Source organism: Crocuta crocuta, unplaced genomic scaffold (assembly GCF_008692635.1).
Source record: "Crocuta crocuta isolate KB4526 unplaced genomic scaffold, BGI_CrCroc_1.0 scaffold72, whole genome shotgun sequence".
Taxonomy (NCBI): Eukaryota; Metazoa; Chordata; class Mammalia; order Carnivora; family Hyaenidae; genus Crocuta; species Crocuta crocuta.
Window position 1 is genome coordinate 6,443,261 of NW_027529427.1, and position 5,697 is coordinate 6,448,957.

Below are 5,697 nucleotides of genomic sequence, written 5' to 3' on the forward strand. Positions count from 1 at the left end.
AGCCACGGGAGAGACGGGGAGGCCGCGGAGCCGGGAGTGGGCAGGATGGGGAGACAGGCCCCGCCTGGTGGGAGGAAAAGGGGTGAGTCGTGCACCCCCAGCACGCGCCCCACCACCCCTGCTTTCTCCACCCTCGCCTTTTATCGTCACTGGGACATCGCCGTTACAATAGCTCCTGTTGTCGGAATATTGTTTAACAGCGTCGCGCTGTTGGTTTTCTTCCCGAACTCCTGATGACTTTTACACACGAGGCTACACTTTGCTCTCATGACTCAGAGACCAAACAGGGAGCCCATCTTAGTTTGTCCGTTTTGCAGATGGAAAAACCCAGGCCTCCACTGATGGAGACCACGCAGGAATAGACTGGGATGAGAAAAGCTCGGGGTCTGTTATTCCGAGTCCCTGTTGAGCTTTACAGGCAGCCACCATGCCCGCTGGCCCGTCTGCCCGGCTCCGCAGTGTCCGGTGAGTGGCACCAGCCTACTCTGGCTTCCAGGCCAGAAGGGATCGAAGCCTGCCAGGGGTGATAGGAGGTCAAAGGGCAGGTGTGGCCTGGGCGCCTGCATGGTCTTCCCCCAGCCCGTTGTGTGCTCGCCCCTGTGCCAGGGCATTGATCGGCTCAGGGTAAACATGGGAGCCAGCTAGCCCCGGGGTCTGATTGGGAGGGAAGGAAAAGGTGGGGCCTCTGAGCAAGGCCAGGTGAGACTGGGAATCAGCACCAGGACCGAGCACAGACCTTCGAGGGAAACCTGGCTCCTCTTCTCTCCATCCTACCTCTGTCCTGATTACAAGCAAGGGGTCCTGGTGGGAGGTCCCAGAGCGATTGTCACTTGGGGAGTGGTCATCTCCAGGTCAAGGCGGTCCCCTCGCGGGACACCCAGAGGTAGCTGCCCGTGACAGCAGGTGTCTGCTGTCCTAAAGAGCCCAAAGCTCCCTGGACTGCCAGAAAAAATGACGTGGTCGCTCTCAGCTTTACTCTGTGCCTATCATCATCCGTTTGTCAACCCCTGGGAGATAAGTTGCAAACACCGGAATCCGTGTTTGCCTTCCCCTGCCCTCCCCTCCACACAGCTGCCCTGAGGCCACCTCCGCCTTGGCTCCCGGAGAGCTGCCGGGAGGAGGTGCCCAGCCTCCGGAGGGAAGCGCCCACCCACCGCCCCTCACCTCCAAGGGGCGCTGGGGGAATCAAAGTGACCAGAAGCTACCAAGTGCTCATGCCTCCCCAAGGCTCCAGAGAAACACAAGGGATTCTTTTTACTAAAAGAAGTGTCTGTGTTTATTTGTTAGTCCTTTTAACCCAGGCAACAGCCCAAGCCAAAGTCAGTTAAAAAGGCGTGGCAGGAGCCATTTGAGGTTATGGAAATTTTTGAAGGTGACTCGGAGGGTACAGGTTATCCCAGGAATGGGAAAGCCTGGCGGGGTGAAATTCTGGTATGGGGACCCAGAGGTTTCCACGGCAAGCTCAGCCCAGGAAGGAAGATGAGGACAGAAGCACCCAGGGGAAATCAGAAGTCCTTAGCCTCTGAAGGAAGGGACGAGCAGGGAAGGGAGGGGGGGAAGAGAGCTTCCAGGTCCAGAATAGCCTGTCAGACCTCAGGAGGTGGGCCCTGAGAGCCAGAGAGTCAGGTGGAAAGAACCGGGCAGTCTGGCCCCAGGGGGAACAGCTGGCGTTACCTGAACCAACTAGATCGATATTGTTCCATAATGGCCCCCGAATCATTGTCAAACAAATGAATGGATGAGTGGAGGAATAAATGAATGAATTCAAAAATATTCATGAAAAAGCACCAGATGGAAAACCCAAGTTCTGGTCCAGACCTAGCCAATAATAATATTAATAAAGCTTAATGTTAGAGTAATCATTGTGCCAAACACATACACTTCTTTATATACGTTACTAAATCTCATCTTCATTAAAATCTTTGATGTGGGTATTACTGTTAACTCCATTTTATAAATTAGGAAATGAAGCTCAGAGAGATTAGGGAACAGGACTTGACACCCACCAGGTGTTCAGTAAAACTATTTTTGAATGATTTGAATAAACTTACCAATACACTACTAAGTGGTGGAGCTGAGTCTCTAACTTGCTGTGTGACCTTAGGCAAATCACACCTCCTCTCTGGGCTTTAAGTCTCCCTGGAAGAAAGAATGATCTCTGTTCAACAAGGGTAATGGGAGGGTGGAGGATAAAAATGGGATCCATGAAAGACAAGGAGAGATTAATGCCTTTGCTTGACAAGCCATCGTGTAGCTCAGCTCAGGGTGAGCCCAAGCACACAGGTCACCAAGGGGGGTGGTCAAGGAACAAGGCTTCCTGTTCCCAGACCAGAAGCAGCTATTTCAGGGCCCAGCTGTCCTCAACAGTTGAAGGAGGGGTGACCTGCTAAGGCAAAGGAGTAAATGAAGGGAAAACCAGAGGAGAGTGCAGGACGGGGGAGCGAAGCTCAGAGCCTGGCTCAGACCCAGGGTTTGGGTTGCATCGGGATAGGGAGACAGAGGCCAGAGAACATGCGCTGATGAGCTGATACCCGATGTGACATGCTTTTTTTTTTTTTTTAAAGGTTACCAGGAAGATCATAATTTGTGTGTTAGAATGAAAAACCAGAATGGCAGAATGAGAGCAAGAACATGTGAGAAGAAAAGCTGGCCCGAAGCCACGGTAAAGTCAAGGGGAAACAGGCTTATAGTGCAGCAAGTGCGATTCAAGTTAGACTCAGGGAAGAAATGTCAAGGAGGATGTCAGACATAAAAACGAGCCGTTTGGAGCTCTCCTTCTGGGATTACTTTTAAAAGCCAAGGGGACGGCACACCCCACATTTCTGCCCCCCTCACCCCGTCCCCACTGTACCCTTCTATCCCCAGCCCGTTTGCTAGGAATAAACAACAATGTCATCCACAGTGGAGATGACTTCCAGAGATCCCCCTCCTTCCCAAGGGTCCACCCAGCTCCGCCGGCTCTCCAGCCCCTTGCGCCACCTTCCCGCCTCCGCTAAGCTGGAGCAGGGCACGGGGCACGGACTGAAGCTCACCGTGCGTCAGCGCCCTCCAGAAGCAAGGACACCTAACCCACACTGGGCTCAGTGCTGCCCATCGAGGAAATCTTCAAGAGACCTAGCAAGTCCAGGATTAACTCTTTTCAGGAGCTGGGCATGGAGACGGAGACCTGGCCGGGGTCTGGCAGAGGAGCAGACAGGTGGAGAAATGCCACTCCCCACGTGCTGCTGGGGTCCCAGCCCAGCCCTGTCACCCTCACGGTCCAGCCCCGGCCCCGGGGGCCCAGGATGCCCCGGCCTCCGCTGCGGCCCACACCCACATACCAGTTCCCTTTTCCGCACACACACTGGTGCCGTTCCCGTCACGTCCCTTTGCACACACATACCTGTGTGCATGGCACCAAGACCTGACTCCGTCTAGCCCTTCACACCCTGGGGGCTGCTTGCTTCAGCTGGTGGCCCCCTGCACCTCCCGGTGGCCTTTCCCGGCACAAGTACGCTCATGCCTCCCCAGCGCCCTGAGCTGGGGCCCCGCTTCCTCCTTCTGGGAGGCACTTGCTCCCTGCCTGCCCTGCTCGACCCATGGGGGAGGCCAGAAACCCCTCATCTGCGTGGCTAATTGCAGGGCATGGGCCTTTAGGAATGCCCAAGCTTCCTCCAGTCTGCTCTCCCTTCCCACCTCGCTGGGCACTGTCTGTTTCCCTTCCCCGTCAGTCAGGTGACCACCCCCTGCCCCCCCTTCCCCGGGGCCAGCACCCCATCTCTGCACTTTCCCCGGGCTCATCCATGAGGGTGGTTTGGGGAAGCTGGGCTGACGCCCCTTGTCCTGAGAATCCCCAGCATCAGACTTCCCTCCAGCCCCAGGTTTTTGTATCGCCGACACACACACTTCTGCAAAGGCTTGCCTCCTGGGACCCAGCCCTCCAGCCCCTCTGCCCCTCTCAGGGCCTGCGAAGGCATGTTGAGTCCTCCTGCTTCCTGCTCACCTCAGTCCCGATCTCCGTGCCTGTGGGCAGCTCAGCTCCATGCCTCAGGTCCCCAACGTCCCCAGGAAGTCGCTTGCAAGAATACCCAGACAGACGGGACCTGAGAGGGAAAGTGTCCTCCCCCTCTGCTCTTTTGAGTTGTTGTCCTGGGACTACCAGACAGCAAGCGGCTGTGTGTGTGTGTGTGTGTGTGTGTGTGTGTGTGTGTGTGTGCTCACACACACCAGTGTATTGGGAAGTGAAGGGACAGAGAAATACCACAAGCAACAGGAGGGACTGAAGCCAAAAGTTTGTGCACCAGGATTACAACATCCAACTCCAGGAAGCCGAGTCCTCTGTCCCCAGTCCCCCACCCCCCTCTGCCTCCTGCTGTGGGCTCCCCCTCCCCCACACCAGCCCTCCCAGTGGGTGCTGTCCCAAGCCAACCCCTCCAGACTGGCTCAGAGACTCACATCCGACCTCATTTCCCTCCTTTCCTTCATCCCTCCCGCCTTCTCCCTTCTCACCGTGGGTCTCCAGGACCAGCTCCTTCGGAGGGAAGAGGTGAGGCTGTGCAGCACAGGGTGCAGCCTTCTCTTGCCAGAGGAGTAGGATGGGAGCCACCGACCCCACGCTGGAAGTGACAACCAAAGGAGGGGAGGTGGCCTCGCTGATGAGGGCTCGGGAGGAGGGTGAATCACGCCCTGGAGTTTTCCACCGAGTACCTGCCCTCTGTGGTTTCAAGGCAAGGCTCTGGACCTTCACAACCACTACCCTATTCCTTGGGATTTTCCTAGAGAAAGTGCCCACACATACTTCAAGAAACCTAATCTAGAGAGGACACGGGCTTACAGTCAAACAGACCTGCATTTGAGCCCCTCCTCTGTTCTACCAGTCAGGGCAGCTAGGCAAGGATCTGAGCCTCAGTTTTCCAATCTGTAAAAGGCACAAAACAGTACCTACCTACTTTTCAGGGTTAAAGACAATATGGTAAATTGCTTAGGATACTGTAGATGCTTAAGGGCAGGTGGGGGGGGTGGTCATGGGTGTTTGTTGTGTGTCCTCTGGAAAGATGGGGCTGGGATGATGGGTGTCTGGTCCCAGGCAGCAGTACTAATGCCATGGTGACCTCTCAGGACTAAGGCACATCGCTGAGACTCGTCTGATTGCCTGGCAGCTATCAGTGGTAACCTGGTACTTGAATAAATGTGTATGCCCCATGCCATGTGCCCAGTGAGCTCATGCAGAACAGGGTCCTTATCATTATTCCTGAGCATGCCCTCTTGGCGCTGGGTACAGGACTGTCCCCTGGTCATTCATTCAGAACAGCCAATGTCTCTTTTCAAGACAATGAAGGTGGTTTTTCAGCCCCAGGTGCTGAGGAGGGAGGGGAAGTTGTGGTGAGAAAGGGAAATTTCCCTTCTCATAAGCTTCCCCTTCGTATTTGAGAACTTCCCAGCAGGGTTGGGGTGTGAAGTGAGAAGCTCAGTCTGTAGTTTTCCATCAAGCAGCCCCACTCAGTGTCTCTCAAGCCCCTCTCAGCATGTCCTGTGGGGCTCCCCAGCAGGAGAAAGCCAGAGCGAGCCTCTGTGAAACCAGAAGGTGGGCTGAAGGTCGGCTCTGGGAGAGCCACACACAGCCCCCACCAGAATTCACACCCCTGTAGCCCCTGGGCTCCGCCGGGTCGGTGTGACCTGCACTGCCACATCTGCCCTGTCTCTGTGTGTTGGGTCCAC